Source organism: Zophobas morio, unplaced genomic scaffold (genome assembly GCF_036711695.1).
Source record: "Zophobas morio isolate AGI-343-1 ecotype UQ-CSIRO unplaced genomic scaffold, CSIRO_AGI_Zmor_V1 ptg000009l, whole genome shotgun sequence".
Lineage (NCBI taxonomy): Eukaryota > Metazoa > Arthropoda > Insecta > Coleoptera > Tenebrionidae > Zophobas > Zophobas morio.
This window is the reverse complement of record NW_026972114.1, coordinates 493,731-518,369: the sequence shown is the minus strand read 5'-3', so window position 1 is coordinate 518,369 and position 24,639 is coordinate 493,731. Positions and strand designations below refer to the sequence as shown.

At 33.5% G+C, this 24,639-nt stretch overlaps 1 protein-coding gene and 1 long non-coding RNA gene across 2 annotated transcripts in view; both read left to right on the top strand.

The window, feature by feature from the left end:
- Nucleotides 1-24,639, top strand: part of LOC135125746 (uncharacterized) — a 565,798-nt gene that overhangs the window by 511,440 nt on the left and 29,719 nt on the right. The gene's annotated exons all lie outside the window — the stretch shown is intronic.
- Nucleotides 13,652-15,486, top strand: LOC135125732 (uncharacterized). The gene is made up of 2 exons (XR_010279942.1): nucleotides 13,652-14,161; nucleotides 14,246-15,486. It is a non-coding gene; the product is annotated as an uncharacterized LOC135125732 (long non-coding RNA).

Below are 24,639 nucleotides of genomic sequence, written 5' to 3'. Positions count from 1 at the left end.
TTCCAAAATACATAGTTTCACATTGTAGTCTAATTCTAGTTCATTTTCAATTAGAAAATTATTGAGTTGTACAAAACATTCTACATTATTCTTTCTTATAATTGATTCCCACATATCTAATTTTAATAGTAATGCATTAATTTTGTCCGAAACCTTGATAATATATACCGTGAGTCCTTGAAGGGATATATTAATTTTATTCAGTATTGCAAAAATGTCTGCCAGGTAGGCTACCAATTGTAAACAGTTTTGATCACGTAATTTTTGGGCATACTCAGATTTTCGTTCATTCAAATAAATCCTTACTTCATCTTTTAATTCAAAAAATCGGCTCAAGATTTTCCCTCGCGATAACCAACGCACCTCTGCATGTAGAAGCAAGGTTTTATGATTACTAGATAATTCCTCACATAACAACGTAAGTAATCTTGAGTTTAATCCCTTAGATTTAATGAAATTAATAATTTTCACAACTTCATCCAAAACATCTTTTAATAGTTTTGGTATTCGTTTTGCCACGAGTGCATTACGATGAAGGCAGCAATGAGAATGTTGCATGTGTGGAGCTATTGCTTTTATTCGTGAGACTACCCCTTTGTTTGAGCCCAATAATGCTTTTGCTCCATCTGTACAAATATGTGAACATAGATCCCAAGTTAATCCATGGTCTTCCATATATTTATTTAATAGTTCGAAAATTTTTTCACCAATAGCTCTCTCTATTAGAGGTTTGCAAAAAAGCATATCTTCTTCAATGGTAGAATTCCAAACATAACGGACCAAAACTATCAAAATCGCCAATCCACACATCTGTTGTTTCATCCAATTGCATCGTAAATTGATGAGGAGAAGATTTTAAACGAGAAATTAATTCATCTTCACAAAAAGATGACATTTTCTTAATCCGTCTTGGGATTGTAGTATCAGAAAGAGGTATGGTGTCAATTTCCTTAACATATTTTGCACCAAGCTTACATGTTATTATGTCTTTAACTCAGGGTTTAATTAATTTTTCAGCAATCATATTTTCGTTTCTTCCTTGGGATGGATGAATCCTGAGATGCCGGAACAGATGTAGAAGTACTGGCTTCATTTGATGTCGAGGGATCAATGGGCCTTATCGTTGGATCACTTTCTGATCGCTTGAAAGTTACAATTTTCAGCCATTTATCCATTCTAAGAAAAATTAAAGTACAACGTTATTGTAAAATGTATAAAGAATTATGAAAATCCAATTATTTTTCAAACGACAGTACTTTGTATAATGATAATTAATAATAATCAAATCAATACTCCAGACAATATTTAAAATCCGTACTCACAAGTAATTCACACACGGCAAATACATACGAACTGCAGAAGTGCAGAACTAACCGATAATTGCTGCACATGTGCAAATCTGGCGAATAATTCTCAGAAATCTCATTTGTTTTGTCTTCTTAGAAACTGCATTTCTGCGAAATTCCGCGGAAGGTTTTATAAACGGAAGTAGTAGTGTTTTTTCTTATACATTAAAAACTATTTCGTTGTAGAAACATTAATTTATTTTTACATTTTACTGAAAAAATATTTTTCATTTTTTTTATTTCCCTTTACATTTTTCTTGGAATTTTGGAATTTAAATTTTTTAGTAGCTGGAACCTTAGGCAGAACCCCAGAAACAGGGGCGCGGAACCCCAGGGTTCCGCGGAACACAGTTTGAAGACCGCTGGTGTAGATAATTTATTTCGATGTTAGTAAAATCCAGATTCAGTGTTTTGTAATTTGGTCACTAGTAAATTTTAGTTTAGTTTCATTTTTTTTGTTTGTGAATTTCCCTACTCTAGCGGAAAAATAGAACGTAACAGTATATTAACAAAATACAAGTTAAATAATTAATTACATCTGATGTCCAAACGTAACTAAATCGTCACCTTAGAACTGGTTTGCCGCATATCCAGATCGCGTCCGAGGGATTTTCGCCTCTACTGCTTGGTGCAGATTTGCCGCATGTCGCACTTGGGCGAAGCGAAACATAGTTTAGATTCAGTGCTGATTTGCCGCATGTCCAAGCAGAAATCGATACAGTACCGTTATCCGTTTTTACGTACTTCCTTGCTGTTTTGCTTTTCAGCGTTAGGTTTGGGGTTGGGAAAGAAATCGTATTCAACTTCACGCGCAGAACAATAAGAATAATGTAAAATAAATAAAAAAGAGACTTAACAATTTTGATGAATCTGAAATTAAAAAAAAGCAACTGTAATTTGTGCAACTCTTTTTCTGTTGTTATAGATGTTACAAATATTTTCAAATTATTAGATTCGTAATTTTAAAAATTTAAATTTCAAATAGATTTGTTGTTCGATAAACAAATAATTTAATTTTTTACTAAACAGTAACATTTTATTAACGATATTTCTACATCAATAATCACAAATAATAGATACATTTTTAATTTTTTAAATTAAAATGTTGTAAAAGTAATATGAAAATTAAAATTTCGAAGCAAAATCTGTTTAGGTGAATTTTGCTTCGAAATTTATTACTGGAACGTTTACAAAAATCAGCTTTTGACATAAAATGCTTGCAAATTTGAAACAGAATTGGAATGTTTCTTGACAATCATGCCTAATACATTTTTGACTTGTATCTTTTAAAAAGAATTATTTCCGAATTTATAGCTATTTACAATTTACGACTTACTTCAAGAACAAATTCCGTATTAGAATTTTACCTATAATAACTAAATAGATGTATGTTGTTAACTTATATAAGGTACCTTACATCGAAACGAGTAATTTGTTTTTTAATATGACATTGCCTTTCTTTATCATTCTATTTGTCTAACAATTATTGTTGTGCAATTATACGCGTGTAAATAAAAATAACTTTACAATAACTTATTTATGGGTAAATTTTTTTACCAATTAATTTAACTGGATGGTTATATGTAATGGTAATAATAGCCGCATAAAATTCACTCACTGTTTAGGTATACCAGATATCAAAAGCTATTAAATCCAAATGTTATTGTTTATTACTTCCCGAGCGTAAGCAAAGGAAGTATTGTAATCGAGTCCGTCGGCCGACTCTCTACTTTTACGTTTTCTCGATCTTTCATGACCCCTAGAAGACGAAGAAATAGGTCTCCCATTTCCGTCTGTCTGTCTGTCTGTCCGTCTGTCCGTCTGTCCGTCTGTCCGTCCGTCTGTCCGTCTGTCCGTCTGTCCGTCCGTCTGTCCGTCTGTCCGTCCGTCTGTCCGTCTGTTGTCCCGGATTTTTATTAGACAGATAATCTCCGAAAGTACTCGACCGATTGTTGTGAAATTTTGTACTTATATTAAGAATATCATGTAGATGGTAAAACGCTAACCAAAATTTGTCTAATCATCCCCACCACTAATGCGATGACGTCACTTCAAAATTGTACATAGTAAATGGGTTTTCAATTGTATAAAATAACATAGTCCTACACATGTAGTTTACAACTCCGAATCGACTTTTCACCCGAAACGTCCAGATTTTTGGAAAAAAAATCAAAATTATAAAACAACATTTTGAAATTTAATTTTTAATCTGCTAACCAGAATGCTTTGAAATGTTGCAGATGTTTTAAGGCTATAAAGAGCATCATAAATCTTTAGTCAAAAAATATTTGCTTACCCCCTCCAAAAACTTGATGACGTCAGCTCAAAAGTTTGTGGAATAAATCATATCTAAAATGTACAAAATATGATGAGTCTGTACTTGTGATCTATCACTCCATTCATATTTTTTGGATTTGCATATACAGGGTGACTCAAAAAAATTAATGAATGCGTAAATATATTTTATTGATTTAATCAGGAACTACAAAACCGAATGCTCTGAAATCTTGCAGATGTTTTAAGGTCATAAAGAGCATAATAAATGTTTAGTCAAAATATATTTGCTTATCCCCTCCAAAAACTTGATGACGTCAGCTCGAAAGTTTGCCGAATAAATCTTATCTAAACTGTACAAAATATGATGAGTCTGTACTTGTAATTTATCACTCCATTCATATTTTTTGGATTTGCATATACAGGGTGACTCAAAAAAATTAATGAATGCGTAAATTTATTTTTTCGATTTAATCATGAACTGCAAAACCGAATGCTTTGAAATCTTGCAGATGTTTTAAGGTTATAAAGAGCATAATAAATGTTTAGTCAAAATACATTTGCTTATCCCCTCCAAAAAATTGATGACGTCAGCTCGAAAGTTTGCCGAATAAATCATATCTAAAATGTACAAAATATGATGAGTCTGTACTTGTGATCTATCACTCCATTCATATTTTTTGGATTTGCATATACAGGGTGACTCAAAAAAATTAATGAATGCGTAAATTTATTTTACTGATTTACTCAGAAACAACAAAACCGAATTCTTTGAAATCCACTGCGAAAAAAAAAACATAATAGGCATGCAGTCGTCACGTTTCCGACAGCGAGGGAAGTACTGTCGAAACTCTTTAGACCAATTTTTTTTTTATGTCTCGAGCGTAAGCTAAGGAACTATTGTAATCAAGTTCATCGGGCGACTGGCTACTTTTATGGCTTCTCAACGTTTCATGACTCCTATAATACGAAAACATAGGTCTCTCGTTTCCAGTTGATAAAACGCTGGCCAACATTTGTAATCATCCTCCCCATCATATAACGTCATCTCCAACTTTTACAGCAATAAATGTTATATGATTTTTAAAAATAACATACTTTTTCATTTGTTGTTTATTGAGTTTTTACCCTAAGCACCCAGATTGAATTAAATTACCATAACCCTAATTTCTTGAGATTTTGGAACCAGGATATACGACATAAAGAAAGTTAAAAGAATTTGAAGTAATGTAATGATACTCTTTTTACATCAACATACTATTATTTATCAATTAATTGAGCATCGTCCAAAATACTGTTCATAAATTATAAGTGCAGGAAGTTTATGCAAAAAGATGCAAATACATTTTTTGCGTATAACAATATGTATTGCTTTATTATTAAGTATCTACTCATTTATAAGAATTATTAAAATTAGTAAAAAAAAGTATTCACGTCTCTGTCTAGTTTAATACCTTACCTTATTAAAATAATAAGTTTAATCAATTATGTAGTTAGCAAACAATGACGTTTAATTTATACTTAGTAGGGTTCACGGCATGTTTAATTCGGAGTTATAATTTGAGAATATAATTTACCCGTTTATTTATTTTTGTAGTTTAGTAGTACTTCAGCAAATTTAGAAAACTGTATGTTATTTAAAAATACGTGACAAATCACGAGGCCAAGCAATCTAGAGATCTGACTGCTGGTTTGCGCGGGAAATACTGCATACTTTTTAGATAAAAGGAGTCTATGATAAGCGCACGTAGGAGATGATAGACAGAGAGCTAATATTTAGAGCTAATGTATTGGAAAGAAATAGGACAAGTTTACGTGCGCACACCACAGCCTCCCTTTCTTCTCTAAACAGTTTGGGATCATACCATAGTATCATAAATAATAATTGACAAAGAGTTCGCAAAGGAATCCAACGGAAATATTTATACAATTGTTTACAACTACCAGTACAAATAATTCTTTCATTTTCAACTGAAAAGCGTATAACTATATTAAGTACTAGATATGATGGAGTTAGGGGTAATCAAATAGATTTGGGTTGCAGTCAACATAATTGTCACTGATACATAAGACATGGTAACGAATGATTTATTTCCAAATCCAAATATACTGCATTTACAGTTTTAAACAGTATCACTGCTAATTTTCTCTGGTTGCCCGACAATAGCTACTTGTAGTCAATATCCACGTAATCTAATAAAATACTGGAATCCAATTGTTTGAGACAACAACCTATTTTTACCCGAGTGTTCTTTATCAGTTTGAATATTTTATATAAAAAAAAATACATATTAAGCTGCAATTTTAGTAGGACTGCAGCGAGTCAACGAGCCGCCTTTACTCCGCCAATGCAAAGAAAATATTTTATTATCCTTTGTAAAAATAGTTCCTTTCTGTAAAACACATTTAAATTTGGTACTCCGTATTTCGTTCACAATTCACCATTTAACAATGGAAATTAACAATGCAATATTTGGATTCTACAGTTTTTAGGAAAAATGAATGACTGCAATGAGTTTTATCAAATGTAGATTTTATATAAAAATAAAGAAAAATAAATCTCTTTATTTTAAAAATATTTAGAAAAAATCGAATCAAAACATCAATAACTTAACATTCATTGTTCGTTATACTTAGTTAACTACTTCACCACGAGATTTCTAATATCGTTTCAATTTTTCATTTATTTCAACATTATGAGTCCTTGCCGTATTTCTTGTTCTGCGCGTGAAGTTGATTAAGAAATCTTAATCTTAATTATCTCTGAAAAATGTATCTATTATTATCTGTAATTATTGATGTGGAAATATCATTTCCACAAATACGAATATAGGTATGCAGCATTATGAATTTTGTTGACTAAAATTTTTGAGAAAATAAGTTCAATCATTTCCGAGAAATCATTAAATAAAAATGTTACTGTTAAGTAAAAAATTAAATTATTTGTTTAACGAGCAACAAATCTATTTGAAATTTAAATTTGTAAAATTTCGAATCTAATAATTTGAAACTCAATCTTTCTTAAAAAAAAAATCGAAAATATTTGTAACATCTATAACAACAGAAAAAGAGTTGCACAACTTACAGTTGTTTTTTTTAATTTTCAGATTCATCAAAATTGTGAAGTCTCTTTTTTATTGATTTCACATTATTCTTATTGTTCTGCGCGTGAAGTTGAATACGATTTCTTTCCCAACCCCAAACCTAACGCTGAAAAGCAAAACAGCAAGGAAGTACGTAAAAACGGATAACGGTACTGTATCGATTTCTGCTTGGACATGCGGCAAATCAGCACTGAATCTAAACTATGTTTCGCTTCGCCCAAGTGCGACATGCGGCAAATCTGCACCAAGCAGTAGAGGCGAAAATCCCTCGGACGCGATTTGGATATGCGGCAAACCAGTTCTAAGGTGACGAAATATTAAATTTTATGTACAAAATTAGTCCGTTCTTTGTTATTACTCGTTACTCGCCAATTTCTTTGCTTCGTCCAAGGTGCTTCCTTTATTTATGTTCAAAATTTATTTTGTTGACCCAAATTGTGATTGCTTTCTTTTGTCTCTGTTGATTTGCGATCTAGCCAGCCATTATGTGTTTTTCGCCTCATGAATTTTGAAGTTCACTTTACAATCGCAGATAGACCAATCGTAACTTGCTTTTTACACAAGTAGTGTGTAAAAGCAGTAAAAGCTCCAGCAATGCGGGAAAAACATCAAAAAACACTGGCCTTTCAGGAGTATTTAGAAAAAAAACCAGCCAGGCCATAATAAAGATTACACACCAGTGTATGATTTACATAAGTTATTTTATTATTCAAGATGAATTTTTTTATATAAAAATCAAAATAAAAAAAAAATTTTGGTGAAGCGCCATCTATTATTCATTATTGGAAGTTCGAAGTTTCAAAAACTGTCAAATAATTTTCTTTTAGGTGTTAAACCATTTAAAGCATAAAATGGGCCGCTTAATTGACAAAATTGCAGTCAATAACTAATAAGAAAAGTATAAATGATATTAAAATAAAAACGTAAGTGAATAAAATGCAACTTTCGCTTTCCATAACCTCAATTCTCATTTTCTAGATCCCCAATTTTGTTTTGATCCATCCGAAATCCTCTTAGTGTTAATGCATGAGAAAACTAATTCAACATTTGAAGATTTAATGATCCTATGCTCATTGAAATAAAATAAAATTAATTATGGTAATAAATTCTCTAACCTCAAAAATGTGTCCATTTATTCAAACAGCTAAAAACTACTAACAAGTTAACAAAACATTTTACTTATTTAAGTTACAATTGTTATAAATATTTGCATTTATTGTTGAATTTTGCACCATGGAAAATAAACCTGGTATTAACTGATTTGCTTGAATTGAAGATGTCTGATTACTGTCAATTTCAATTCTTGGTGGTGGAGCAATTATTGGATTGTGAAAATCAATCTGTAGTGGGGTCACGTTAGGCGTTTTGGATGTGGAAGGACCATGCTGTGACATCATATCGGCAACTTGAATCTTTCTTTTTAAAGATTCTTCGACATACCCCTCTGCTACACTCGAACTTTTCCACCCTGCATGTCTCTTCAATGATAATATGTCAGCTCCTCTATTTACAAGCAGAGTGGCAGAACTTCTCCTGAAGCAATGTCCACTGTAGTCTTTTGGACACTCTAACTTAAGAAATTCAGCGATTTTTGCTGGTATTTGACCAATTGTATTGATTCCCATTGGTGAGCTTACGCATTTACCTTTTTCGTATCGCAAGAATAAACGATCTTTAATTTTCAATACATGGCTCCTAATATTTAAGTATTTTTTAATAATTTCAATCCATTCTGTGTTTGTTATTACAAATGAACGCGATATTTTTGTTTTTGTGATTGGAATTTTAAATATTAAAATATCGTCCTTTTGTTGGATATCATTGAGGACCATCTTATACAACTCTTCTCTTCTACAAGAGCCGGATATTCCTATTATTAGGGCGACCTAAAATAAAATGTAAGTGTGAATTCCCAGCATTATTATTAAAAGTTGCTAAATGTGTACTTACTTTCATTAATAAATAATTTTCGTCTGGTGCTTGTTTGATGAAATTTGAAATATTATCTTCGTCTAATATTTTGCTTTTTTTTGGTTTATGAGTTTCTGTTTTCCGCTTTAAATATGAAATAAGTTTTGAATATTTGGCAATCTCGATATTATCGTACAACAAAATACAGGCCTTCAGCATGGAATAAATTGACCATAAAGATTTCTTGTTGTCTTGTACTAGTTCCGAAAAATATGCAACCATAACATTTTCCGAATACACTTTGATTTTCTTTAATTCGCACCATTTCTTGAAAGCTTTATATTGGGCCTCATATCTTTCTTTGGATTTTTGAGGAAGCAACTCAGACGATATTTTCTCCGCCATTTCTTTTATTTCCGGTGGTGTTAAATTTAGATCATCGTCACTTTCACTCATTTTTTATTCTTTTTAGTTTAGAATAATTGAAATTTGGAAAATCAAACAAACAATTCGCTCTCAAAATAAGACCTGTCAAATTTCCTTACTTCTGATGCGCGATTGTTTGTATCATGACCTACTATGTTCAACACATGCCATTTGATTTGAAAGTTATTACTTAATTTTATTAATAATAATACTATCAATTAAATCTTAATCGGCGAAAAAACGTAATACAAATCTCGTGCTGTAAGTATTTTACGGCGCTCCAGCTAATGCCGCCTTCGCCTTCGGCTCAGGCGGCAAACAAAGCTGTCGCGCCGTAAAATAACACTTACAGCTACTCGAATGTAAATAACTATTAACTTGTCCGTCCTTATTCATCTTTTGAAGATGATTCCACCATGGTAGTTGCCCATGTTCTAAATGTGCCTACATGCAGCTTATTTCCAAGTTTGTCATTCCGTTCATTAACTGACTCCAATATGTTTTGGTAATTTAATCTCCATAGATTGTAACTTATCATCCTTGGCGACAATATCGATGTTTGGCAGCATAGGTTTAGATTGGTAGGTATACTTATTGCTTTTGTGGGACGCCGTCATTTTTAACTTAGCTATTTACAATGCTCCTTTCCGGCTGGAAAATCGCTTTTGATATTATTAGACTTCCAAACGTGACATTAAATTTAGAGCTGCCACTTTGACGTATCTTATAATGTGCACTGGTCATAGAATGCACTGGCACTCCCGACGAGGCTGAATCCATGACTACAGAATACAGATGAGGATGAGACTGCTTGGTGATTATGAATTATAGTAAATATTAACAATTACGATCAAGTCTTTACTTTTTTACCTATAAAATGCCTGTGAATTAAAAAAAAGACTTGCGGCGTCACGAAATTTTGACATTACAATTTAAATTTCAAAAGGTTTCTAAACATTTTTTTTATCAGACATAATAAACGTTACGTATTTCAACATAAATCTTTGGAGTAAATTATTATATTAAAATATTGGCCCACAAAATTTTGTATTTTACACGTCTTGAAAATGTTTTGGAAATGCTCGTAAATTTCTCGCATTTTCAAAATTGCATTTCCCAGACTTGTTAAACAAATAGCTATTGTATACGTTAATATTTATTTTTTGATCACTTGTACGGTATGTTTCAACGGCAGTAAGTCTTGTCTACTGGTTACTATACAGGGTCATCAAAATTGATTGAGAGAGTTGGTACCCCCTGTTTTTGTCGTGAAGTTTGTCAACCTTATGACAGATTTGTTTAAGGTTATATGGCAATGAATTCAGTGACGTGACAAAAATTAGAAACTTCAAATCTGACAACTAATGTTTTTACCAAAAAAAAAGTCGAAAAAAGACGCCACTGAGTTTTGAAATTTGAAACTTGAAACTTCAAATCTGACAGCTAATATTTTTATACAACTTAATAAACCAAATTATTCAATTTTAATAATAATGAAAAAACTAGTTTCTCTTCTGCCTGAAGACGGTACTGTGTACCGAAACACGTGTAGCAGTGACTACAAATATATTATTTAAACTCTGAAAGTTTTTTCATTATTATTAAAATTAATGTGGAGTTTAAACACGTATCAGCCTCATCAATACAAACAAATTATTCAAGTTCAGGTTTACCAACTCTCTCAATCAATTTTGATGACTCTGTAGATGAAACTATCTACATTGACAAAATTTGAAAATAGGCTTCTTTGATGTGTGATGAATTTTTTCAACATCTCAAATTTGATAACACAAGCTAGAATTTTGTCGATCGTACAGAAAATTATGTATGCATCACGAAGTTAAGAGGTTTACTGATCTCAGACAAATTGGTGACGTCCCTTCGCTGCGTCTCCAAACTTTTGCCTTTGACCAGAAAACCTCCCTTAGCGCTCTTAATACTTATTAATATACTAAGAACCAATTGTTTCAATTTTATATTAGCACTGTAGCAACACACCATGTTTTATGAAGGATGAACGCCGCACTATTTATTTAATTCAATGAATGTGAAGAAACGCCGTACTTTACAAATGCTAAACTTCGTACTTTTATTCAATTTTAGATTTTAGCAAAGTGTGGAGAACTGTTTACCCTATGTTCTCAAAAATTTGAAAATGCAGTGCTGTTATTATTAGTATTAGTATTCTATTCAAATTTATACAGTGGATATTTTTAACACTGGCCTGGGGATTTAAGTGCTTCATCTGATTTGTAATTCACGCAATGTCAGGTCAAATCTAGGAATGGAAGAATTCCATATTTTCTCATCATCACATCGCATCTTATCTATAATTCGTCCATCATTGTCATCAGGGGCGGCTGGTCAGGGGCGGCAGGGTCGGCCACGCCGTACCAGTCATTTTAAAATACTTAGTAAGCATTGAAATTAGAAAATAAAAAAAGAAATAAAGTTTGAATGTACGTTAGGATAGATCATATATATTAAAAATATATTTTATTATATTGTAGGTACAAAATAAAGCATTTGTTGCTAATTTTAAATGCTGATAAACACGCTTTGCCGGCGAGATTTCGATACGCCGTATCCAGGAATCCATTATGCTCGATGTTTCGACTTCGTAGCAGCTTACGGTTTCATCGTTCTCTTTGTCTAGCACACTGTAGTAGACAAAGACCTGGCGGAACGTATGTTGTGCCAGGTCCGGCGAAATCCTCCTTCGCCGTACCCAGCAACGCGAATTTAGTTTTTAAAACGCTTAATATTTAAGATAGCTAACCAAATTACAAAACAACGGCTTCGATGTTCTTCAGTGCATACTATTTTTTTTTAATAATAATTGTCGATTTAATACATTTTCCTGTGTATGAATAATAAACGAAAAAAATTACATTAAATTATCTAAAATTTTATTTTTCGTACATAACTTAGCTACAACATAAATGCGCTTTTTCTGTATTTTTAGCATCTAAGCGTTTTCAGATATTTCAGAAACGAATTTAAAGTTTTAAATCATTTTAATTTTTCAATTATTCAATTAATTTATTTGATAATTTGTCATATACATTAAAAAAAAAATAAATGTAAATGAAGATAGTTAACAGTTGGTACTTTTATTATTACTTTTTTTTATATTTTTTAACTGCATGTCATTATTTAATTATTATTATTTAATTGTGGATGTCCGGGGTCGGCAAGCCTTATAGCCGCCGGTCGACGGGGAACTCAGTAAAAATAATGTTTTCGGTGGTTCTCAATTAATGATAAAGCAGCACAAGTAGAATTCAGGATTAATAGTATTTAGAATCAAACTGACATTGTCAATTTCCTATAAAAAATTATTTTAACAGGTCGAAACATTTGAGATGTTTTGTACATCCTGGCACGCATGGGCGCCCATAGAAACCTTTCTCAGGGGGGGCCACCCTGAAATTTTTGTAATATACTCTGTTCTTGTATATATGTATAAATAATATAATGATAGAAATCTTTACTATTATAAATATATATTTTAATCATCAACTACTTTAATCAAATCTATCGCAAATAACCCTACAACATCATTATTCGTATTATTAACAAAACAGTGTAAAATATTAAAATTAAAAAGTTATAAAAATATAAAATTAATCAAAAACAAATTGCTAATTCCTTTTTTCTTGGCCAAAATCGTCAGTTACTCTACCAACAGATATTTCTTCGGCATTAATTCTCTCTCTCTCAAATACTACTGTCAAGGTTTTTTATTTTTACAAAATCCTGCCAATTTTGGATTTCGTCCGATAAAAATTGTCAGTGGTGTAAAATTCGCCCAACCCTTTAAGGCAACTTCGTTTTAAGTTATGTATATTCTTTGGATGTAAAGAAAATAATGAGTATGATGACACTTTTGTTTCGGAAAATCGTGTCGTTAAGGAAAGAATGAAATGATCCAGGTATGGAATAAAAGTGCCAAAATAATTTTCTATGCTATCTGTGTTGTAGTTCGCACGCCCACTGGTGAAACAGTTCTGGAGCAACCGAAATTTCCACTCGAAGTCGATGGCTACTCTGAAAAACCGCCATCAGTAGTAATAAATAACACCACTTATTTTATACTTCTTATTAGCTGAAGTATGATCATCAGTATTTGTAATTTTTTTCTTGAAGAAATTTCAAATATCCATATTTCTCTCTTTTTAAATAAAATATTAACTTTAAAATTTAAACAGACATTTAATCAAGAGTACTTACGCTTGAATTTTGAAATAAATAAATAATAAAAATTATAGTCAACAAAACGCCGGTTTAACAACTGTTCGTCTTTACACGTCACTTCACCACAGATAAAAAGTGAAAACGGAATGAATTTTTGGACGTAAACGTTAGCAATAAAATGTTTGCTCTTGTAATAACTGTAAAAAGCAAATAACGAAACAACCCATAATTCAGTGCCGGTTAAAAAGAATAGATTTATGATGTTTCCAGGCAAATCTGGGCCGAACAGAGGGTTTCAAAACCAGATGGTCTAAGTTTGTCACATTTTTGTGTTTGTGTGGCAATAAAACTGAAAGTGTAGGGCATGTACCTACTCTTATAAATGTGCTGAAGTTTAATTTTGACAAATAAAAAGGAAATTGACGCAGAATCTCAGGGGGGGCCTTGGCCCCCCCTATGGGCGCCCATGCTGGCACGTAAAATGTCAGTGGTTAATGAGTAGCAGCCATACATTACGAAAATATATAACACCAAGGTGTAGACTCAAAATATTTGGCCGACCCGAAATTTTGACCCACCAGCCGCCACTGATTGTCATTATCATCACAATAATACCCACTAACGTAGGTAAAGTCGAAGTCCGTGGTCGAGGTCATTGAATCTGTCACAACTATAACCTAACTTTAACTGTGTTTTGACCAAACTGATTATCATTGAATCTATATCTGCTTACAGTAAAAAACAGTAAATAATAATGGAATACCACTATGTCTAAAATAAAATGCCAATTTAATAATCACTGCAATGAAACGTTTGTAGTAGATATATTTGGTTGATTGTAGAAATGGTTATGTTCGAGTTACACACAAGAAGCTCGGATCAGCAGTTCTGTAGCACTTAGAGGTAATAATAATAATGTGCCTAAGAGCTACGCATTTACCACTTCGTGAATCCAGTTTGCTGTTATAAAGTGTGTACATTTTATAGGTGGCGAAGACCCTAAAACGCAGCATGTGAATAGCAGAAGTCTTGGAACGGCGACGACTTGTAATAAAATTTGTTCAAAAAGGAAGAATTATTCTGTGTGGCAGAGGGAACTACACCTCAAGCTTCGTAGTAGTTACTGATTACTGGACTACTTTAAATAAATGATTATATCGGAATTCGAAAAATTGCTGACAAAAGTGGTTGTGCTAGAAGAGAGAAGCTAGTATTAGTGCTCTTATACCAAAATGTGTGACCAATAGATTACTGTGGTAGCCACAGGTGGTAGCTATGATGAAGCAATCAAAATATTTTCAACTGTACTAATACAGTCTATGATTGGTGTCGAACGTCGTATAAAGGAATGAGACCAGCGAACCAGTAACTAAGTGATTTATTGACAAGTGATAAGTGAAATGAATAAGCATGTCTCTCAATGTTGAGAGTGAATGAAATGAATGCTGACTGACTGAATGTTAATGAGTAAATGACTACTGAATGAATCTTCAGTGAATGCATGATTACGAATGAATGTCTAGAGAATGAATGATTTGGCTACCCTATGTTCAAGGGAGGGGGTGGCTCCGGATACCCTTACGGGTAGAGGGGTGAAACAGCCACCGCCGGAAGCGCTAAAAATTGGAAAAATGTAATTTCGATTTCCTAGAAATAAGTCTATCACACTTCAACATTGGGTTGCAGAAATCATTAAATGTATCTTTACTTCATGCATCTATGAATGATTATTATTTAAGCTATTCAGGCATACAAAAGACGTCTTATTAATTATGTGAACAAAACTGCCCTACTAAACAACAAGTTTGTATCTGTACTTTTGATCAGTTTCACTTTAATACTATTTGTGTACTCAGAACACCTTAATCTAGTAATAAACATTAATTTATATAGTTATTTATGTATCAAGTGCCGAAAATAACTCTTTGCATGTCAGCGAGGCCGTTTCGGCGTGAGAAACATACATTTTCTGTGCTGCTTTTTGAAATACATACATTCAGTTACTACTTTCATTAACAAAAACCAGTGACATTACCTCCGTTGTGTTACACGTCAATTTTATATTATTCTTTTAATTTATTATAATAGCTATTTATGTAACACATAATAGTACATAAACCAGGTCTTTATTGACAAGCCGATTTTAGTAGACGAGGGAGCGTAGCGACCGAGTTGATAAAAATAAAAAATAAGGAAAACCAATTGCAAAATAAATTTCTGAAAATCTAGTCTACTTTTTCATTGTTACTACAGTAACCCATTGTCTGTTTACACAAGTGAAAATTATTTTTTTGCACTCATGACCTTTTTTGATAGCTTTCGCGCAATCACCAGAGTGCGGGAGGTCGAACTTCCCGCACACGTGCATTTAACTTCCCGTTGCCATGGTAACCTTAAAATACTCGGGTAGTGTCAACATTGTGACGTGTTGACGACGCTGTCAATGGCGTTGTTTATAAATAACTCACAGTTAATCTCTTCAGTTTAAAGGTTTATTCGTCGCAAAAAATATTGTACACAACACGTTCGTGAGCCTGCTTCCCGCATTCACGCAAATGCGGCACTCCCTTCGGTCGTGCCTCAAACAAGCGTTCATGCGGGAAGCAGGCTATCCCGAACTAGTTGCGTAAATTACTATTGATTTTTGCTGTTTGCGTTTAAAGTTGAAAAATGCAAGCTAGTAGATCGAACCAAGCAGAAAGTGAGATAACAGAGATTGCTAGGAGTGTTAAAGAGTCTTTACTACCAGCAAAATCGAGACATTCATACGAAGAAACTTACAACGTTTATCGGAAGTGGTGCTCTAAAAAGAACGTTAAATCAACGTCGGAAGAGAGTATTTTGGCGTATTTCACTACAGAGCTTTCCTCGTATGAAAAGACATGGGGGCTGGCCTTCATCAACTGTAGCGGAGGGGTATATTGATGAAACTGCTAAAATTAACGTTGCGGAAAAAACTCTAGGCAAAAATCTTTCGGAAAAAAATGTTGCTGAAGATATGTTCAGTTGTGGAAAATCAGAAGCAATAATAGAAGCAGTGATGAACTATACGTTTCCTGGTACTAGTTATGTTGTAAATATTAAACATTGCGATCATGCCTAGATTATTTTAGTTAATAAGTTTGATTGTATTCACGAAAACTTTAATAAAAACAAGTGTAAAATAAAGTTGTCTTTATTGTACTAGTACCATAAAGTACCACATTACGGCCGCTAAATTATAAAATAAAGTAACATTTATAGAGCAATCGGACATAAACACTTTAATAAGTATTGTTAAATATTCTTTATAATACTACTAACTTTCAGTGTATGCGTTATCCCATTTTTCTTTATTTCAATCAAGGTATGGGATGTCTGGACCTGTATGGTCACATATATACCTCTAGCAAAGACAAGAACCACACGAGTTCCCCAAAATGCCAATTGTTCTTATTTCTGTCTAAAATCTTATTTTTGAAGCCTTTTACAATAAAAAAATACTTAATATGAATAAATTAATTAATTAACTGGCAAAATAAGCAATTTCATTTTTAGTTCCCCAAAAGGATCGCTGTAGAAATATATATATATATATAATTAATCATCTTTGTGAGAAGGTGTTTTTGTTTTGGTGCTGCATGTCAATCAATATAATATAGCAAATATTTTATGTATATTACATATATATTATTTTAAAAATATTACTTACAATGTCGTTCAGCAAGAACCAACTAGAACGTCGAAGACTCTTTCTAGAAGAGGAAAGAGGAGCAAAAAAAGGTTCAGCACATAAATGGTTTTGTTAGGAATTTATAGAACTATAAACTCAAATAATTATCCCAACATGTAAAGATTTTGAAATAACATGACGAGAAAACGTTAAATTTGTACCTTTGAGATAAGCTACACTTAGAAAAAGAAGCAATAAAATTATTGTAAAAACAAAACTAAAAATGCCAAATGAAACAAAAAATAAATTCTCAAAATACTAACAACGTTAACAATAACAAATAAAATAAAAATAATTTCAAAATGATCGTTCTGATTGGTTTTAGAAACACCACTAATTACCAAAGACTCCTCCAAAAACTTTTTAAATCGAATTTACTTTAAGAGAAATTTGCGATTCATCTTGTCCCCGAAATGTATGTTTTTGTGTAACCAAGAAAATTATCATGTCGAATAAACGCCGAATTTAAGAGAATTTTCTGTGATTTCACTTCGTTTTCCAAGTACCTACCTAATTTTCGTTTATTCAGATTGGTCATATTATTGTAAAGTAGTAGCGATATATTTTATATCGTTCTTCTTGTGGAATTCTGAAGTGTTCGTAATTTAATTATATGTTAAATAACAGACAATTCCAACAGTTTTGTTTGTTGTTTCACTACCGATCAGCCAATAGGTAATATTTATTGTTCGAATTTTGATTCAAGCGTTTAATACTGCCACGAGAGTTTGTGATGACTAATTGTTTCATTTTGAGACATGATCTTAATTTATAAACAAATAATTCATAAACATCAAGTTCCATGCTACTGAATTTATTTATTAAAAACAAAAACTCAATGTCTTTAATACCTTCTTTACCACCTCTCTAATATTATTTGCACAGCTTACAGTCGGACTTGCTATTAAAAAAATTGCTAAAAATTACCTACTTTGGTACCCGCCTAACACTTTGGTAATTTGAATAAGCTACATTTTATAATTAAATCCACTATCCAGAATGCAGTTTCTGATCTGACTGAATTCAATTGAGTCGTGTCCTCGTGTCTCCGACGAGGACGAACCATGCCGAGTGCTTCCGATTTTCAGGGTGGATTTGCCCATCCTAGACCGAAACGCATAACAAACCTGTGCGGACAGTCTGAATTAAATTATAAATTAAGCGCATATTTAACTTTCGTTGACTCTGCTACAGTTAACAAAGCATTCACTGCAGGCGCGGATACAGGATTTCGTTCAGGGGGGGGGGGCAATTTTTGTGTGATTTTACCTAACTACCAGAAATTCGTTATAAACAAAAAAATTTATAAAATTTTAGCTAGTATACTCTTTTTCACATAACATGGGTGACATTTGGTTCTTTTCATTACACGTATAGTGTACAGTAGAACCTCTATAATCCTAATTCCTAATTGGGAAAAAGGTGTGTTCGGATTAACGATTTGTTCGGATCAGCAATTTTCGCAAAAATCTGAAAGGGAATTGAATAACAACTTCATACACAACTGAAAACAAACTTCAAGAAATAAACCTAAATTTTATTAAACAAAAATTAAAGAATTCTTAAGCAACAATGGATAATAGATACATACTAAAAAAATATTACTGCGTGACCATAAACACGCTATCTTTTTGGAATAAATACCCCGGGATCTATACCCTGAAATTTTTCAGAATTTTTAGATGAATTTTTCAAAAATGAAATTTTCTATTATGGATTCGTATTACCTCCATTATGCAAATTTCGACCCATTCTCGACGATTTTCGAAATTTAACTAAATATATTTTCTTGTAGATTTTGGACCTCAGAAGTCACTTCTGGCTTCATTTCTTCGATAACTTAAACCATTTTTCCAGAATCGTCCAGTTGAAATATCGCAATTTTTAAAAATTTCGAAAAATTCGAATTTCACAGCGAATTTTCCGAAAATATTGCTCCGTTACCATAAACATGGTATATTTTTGGAATCAGCACGTCGGGATATATATCCCTGAATTTTTTCAGAATTTTTAGGAAAATTTTTCAAAAATGAAATTTTTCTCATGCAAATTTCGACCCATTTTCGACGATTTTCGAAATTTAACCAAATACTTTCTCTTGTAGATTTCGGGTCTCCGATAACTTCATCCGTTTCTCCAGAATTAGTTAATTAATTTAGTGCTTTGAAATATCGCAATTTTTAAAAATTTCAAAATATTCCATACAACATATTATGCAGAAAGATCTTGCGTCATTTTTGGAAGTAGATGCATGTTTTCAAGTTCAGTTCGGATTGCAGAGTTTTTGTTCGGATTAAAGAGGCATCGACTTCAAATAGCCTCTGTTCGGATTACTGGATGTTGAGACAATCGTGAGTTCGGATTATAGAGGTTGTACTGTATTTACAAAATGAAATATGATTTCAAAATTTTGAAATTGGTCAAAATAAAGTACCTCGGTCGTGTGTCAGGGGGGGGCAATTGCACCCATTGCCCCCCCCCTGGATCCGCGCCTGATTCACTGTATGAAACAAAAATGCATATGTAATAATAAAAAAATACACATGTCACATACGTCCTGCAATAATAAACGTATTACTTATTCTCATCATTGGTTATTCGGATTTTTAAATTTATAATTCATTATAAAGTTTATACGGTGTTATAATACAAGAAAGAATATGGTTATTACAAGTTTTCATTTTATATGAAAAAGTATTTATTAATTATTATGGTGTTGCTCTTTTCTATAACAATAGTATTCAAGAATTTTCGCATAACATTATTTTTCTTACCACCTTACCCAGATTTCAATGGAGTAACAAAAATAATTATCTCTATACTTTTACAATACAAAAGAAGTAAAAAAATCGAAATTAATTATTGAATCCTTGAATCGAATATCAGAGATCCGATTCTGCAGCGTTTGAGATATACGTTGACGCCAGGGCGTCCTGCCCCGCTTGAAGCACGAAAACACGAATATGCAAAGACGTGCGTTTCGAATTCTTTACTCTCAATCATGTACATAGAAAACCGAACGTATGTCGTTGCTTACAATCAAGAGGGTGGACCAGGGTGGACTAGCCTAGCCCATCCTCACATGAACCGTATAATGCCGAGATCTGACGCACTTTTTTGCAACTGCAATTTCTCAATTGCGGAAACTGCGGCATACTTATAAATATAATGAAGAAAATTCATTGGCTTAAATGATGTTTATGACGATAATTATTTGTGTATACATATAAAATATTTTAAAAAAGAAAAAAATCAATATTTTACTTCGTATCGTAAACAATCAAATAGGGTGGGCATTGCCCACCCTGCCCACCCCGAGGAACCGCCACTGCTTTACTTCAGAAGTAACATCTAAGGAGTGAATTATCTGTAACGATGGAATAACGATAATGACCATCCTGCCCTAATGATAGAGTTGTCATTAAACGTCGCATTTGACACAAATCCGAGATCCTGGAGATTCATGTATCATTTAATTATAAGAAAGCTGATCTATTAAGCTTATACACTGTAATTAATTCCTGGAACTGGACTGAATTAACGGATATTGAAAATGTCGATGACGCATCTGCTTGTCTTAACAGTATAATTATTATGAAATTGTTTGATCAATATGTACCTAAAAAATCAAAACTAAGAGAATTATCCACCCTGGTTTACAAGAGAGGCATTTAAACTGATAAAACATAAAAAATATCGTTGGTTTAAAAAGAATAATCTTTCTTCACATAAAGAGAAGGCACGTAAATTAACTTCAAATATCAAAAATAAAATAGACTGGTTTTGGTAATTTTGTGAAGTTGGCTGAAAATAAAGTTAAATCAGATCCATGTCAGTTGTGATCGTACATCAACACTTAAAAAGGAACATCTAGAATCCCGGGTACAATAGAAATCGGCAACGACGAGGTAAAATTAAAAGACCCTCTTGCAATTGTTCATGGTTCTGTTTCACATTTTAGTAGTGTCTTCAGTAAGGACGATACAACCAACCTAACGTTTGGTGCTGACGAAGCTATCTGCGATAATATGGACTGGGATAATAAAATCTATGATAACTTGGCATATCAAATCTGTGATTCTATCGGTGCTACGACGACCAATGTACATGTTCTACACAATTTTTCAATTGACGTCGATGATATCTTGAAGGCAGCACACAAAATAAAAGCCAATAGGCATTGATCACATACCCGGGTTTTTTATGAGGGGTTGTATTTCTTGTCTTGGTACCCCATTATGCCATTGGTTTAATTTAATAATGCAGACATCTACATTCCCCGAATGCTTGAAAATTGCAAGAGTATACACGAAACATAAGTCGGGATCCAAATCAAATATAGAAAATTACCGGCCGGTTTCCAACCTATTTAAAATTATATTGTCTAATAATGTTTATAGTCATATTATGCCTGCCATCTCAAATTCTCAGGATAGTTTTATGAAAAGCAGATGTACCTGTAATAATTTAGCTGAATTTACACAATTGGTGTCCAATATCTGGAATCTAAAGAAACAAGTTGATGTGATACGCACGTATCTTTCAAAAGCCTTCGACACGGTATACCATAAAATTATGTTAGATAAGTTACGCTTATTCGATATGTGTGATTTGTTTAACTTGCCGGAATTCAGTGCAACTTCTTCTGAAGAACGTAAGAATGATGATTTTTTTAAGATGCTTAAATACCCTTCTTCCCGGCACCAATAAGAATAATTCTCCAGTACTCTCGTGTGTCAGGTTGGGTACATGCAAGAATGCAAAATTTCGTCCAATAAAAATTATGTTTACGTCACCGCAAAAAGCTTTGGAAAGTATTAAGGCTTATAAACGAGTAGGTAACCTGTACCTGAATCGAGATCTAACACCTGTATGTATAGAAATTGAACGGTGTGGGTTGTTTATTTCAGAACAATTTCTTTACTTGGCTGCTAGTCCAGACAGGGTTCTAGAGGATAGGAGTGCATTAGTCGAAATTAAAAGACCTTCAAAATCGCAAGATTTGTCTCCCGAAGAAGCGGTTAGAAAAAAAATAATCAAATTTTGTACATTGACCGGTTGAGAATTGAAACTTAAAAAAAAACATGATTACTAGTTTCAAGTCCAGGGACAAATGCTTGTCACGGGTATTTCACAAGTTTATATTGTAACGAAGCGAATTTTCGCGGGCCGGAAACCGCGACGCGTACCGCGAGAGCCGGGGGTAAATTCGCGATCGCCGCGCCGCCACGGCGGAAGAAGAGGATTCTTGCCAGAAACTTCAGGGAGTGCAGAAGTTTGTGGCTGTCTTGGTGTTGAGAAGTTTTTGAGAAGCGAGAAGTGAGCAGTTCGACCCTCCGACCACCGTAAGTACTTTTTGGGTCGCCTGCCCGTCTTAGTACCGGTTTTCGAATCGCCGCCCCCGAGCGAAAAACCGTGTCACCGTCACCGGTTTTCTTTTGTCACCGTCACAAGTCGTAACCCCTCCCGGGTCGCCGTGCCGTCTTCGCGCGATTTCCAGATCTCAAGGTCACCGCCCCCAGAGCCAAGAGGAGCCCGTCCTGAGGGAAGTCGCCGCCCAGGAGGAACGACCGTGCCGGACGTTTAATTCTTTTTTTTTGTAAAACCGTTTTGTAATTGTTTAGTTTAATATTAGCCGTAAGATTTATTATTTTAGACCGTGTAGCTGGTGGCTGGGAATAACCCTATTTCTGTTATAAAATGTCCTCGCCGTTTTATTTATTTTTATTCTCGAGTTTTCGCGGCAGCTCACTACCTGAATTCCGTGTCTCCGGCTTTAGAGCACCCCGGCGCTCCCTCCCCCGGAGAGGGAGCTGGCGCCTGAGCTACCGCCGCTCCTGACCGAAGGCGCCACCCCCGGCGGCGTGAAAGTCGCCGCATAAGTTTCGTCGACCAGACGTGTTACTGATATCAGCGATACTAGTCGACCCAAAGCTTGGCACCCAAGTACGCCGCCACCCCATACGTTATTGGTGAGATTCCGGACCGTCCGTCCCACATCCGAAATTTCGTCGCAATATTGTTGTGTAGACAGTTGAACACCCAAAGCAATAAGTATAGAAAAAACTTATACAGACGAAGAAATATGTAAAAGATGGTAGATAAACTTGATAGATTTTACTTTAGGGCCTTATTGGCCCGAAATAATTGATTCAAGACGAAAGAGGAACCTATCTTTGTGAGTTTTTTTTTTTTTTAATAAATAGAATTTGTTTGTATATTTTTATGTACTTTAATAATTTATTATCACCAAGACTTGCATATTTTTATAATAAATCTATTTTGAAAATGACCTCTCGGCAAATGAAAACATATACGAGCACTTTTGTAAAACCATTTTTCGAATAAACAATGTAGGGAAAAGTTATTGGATTATTACGGCCGGTCCTAGCGGCTTGTTATAAAACCGAGTTTCTTGCCATAAATTAGAAAAATCAGCTGAGAAGGCTAACAATTACCTTATGGTAGACCAGGCGTGAAAAATACAGATATTTCGCTCTGAAAATCGACCAATTTATTATCTAGCCGAAACTTGGTTTGATGCTCATGATACCGCTAAAAAAAGGATAGTCAGATGGTTCAAGTAGATGCCAAATCACTGCCACGCCCGTTGGAAAAGGAAACCGTTTAGTAATTCTACATTGTGGGTCTAGTGATGGTTGGGTTCGCAATAGATGAAAATTATGTGAAAAGAAAATGGAAGACTGCAATGTAGACTACCATAAAAACATGGATTCTGATGTTTTGGAAGAATGGTTTGAATTTAGTTTAATTCCCAATTTGAAAATCAACAACATTATTGTTCTTGATAAGGCTTCCTATCATTCCTGACAGTTAAATAAAATTCCAAATGCCAACTCAAGGAAATTAGAGATACAGAATTTTTTAATGCAACAGGGTTTGTATTTTGATGAATCTTATACCAAGGTACAACTTCTGGAAGTTCTATGCACAAGAACATCTGAAAAGGAATTTGTTGTAGAAATGATAGCAAGAAATTATCACCATACGGTCCTGAGATTACCTCCATACTATTGTATTTTCAATCCAATGGAGCTTTTGTGGGCGCAGTTAAAGAAACGAATTCGACGAAAAAATGTGAAGCCAAAATTTGATGGTGCTGTGATAGACTTGATTAAGGAAGAGTCTGCCAAGATTTCCGCAGAAGACTGGCAAAAAAAGATTTAAAAAAGCTATAGAATACGAAGATCATTACAGATCATTGGGAAAGATTATCAAAAGGATAAATGAGCAGCTCATCATAGACTTGTAAGAAGAATCGGATGAGGACGAAATGGTGGTAGTTGTTATCGATTTTTAATTTTTATTACAACATTTGAATCCGTCTTTTTTTTTATTTTTGCAAGTAATGAATGTTATTTATTAAGGAAAAGCTTATATTTTGAAAATGTTTTTAAAGTTTGGCAAGGAATACATATGGTTTTTCAAGAGAGCTTAAATTTTTTAGTAGAATGTTTTCAATTATTGGGAAAGAATGCATGTTTTGTTACCAGAAAAGCTTATTTGTTTTAGCAGAATGTTTTTTTTTAGTTTTGGCAAGGAACGCTCATACCTCTCCGTGGGCCTTGCTGGGCAATAACAGTACAACGAATGCAACTACTGTTATTGGCGAGATTGAGCTCAGAAATTAAACAGATTATGTTATATG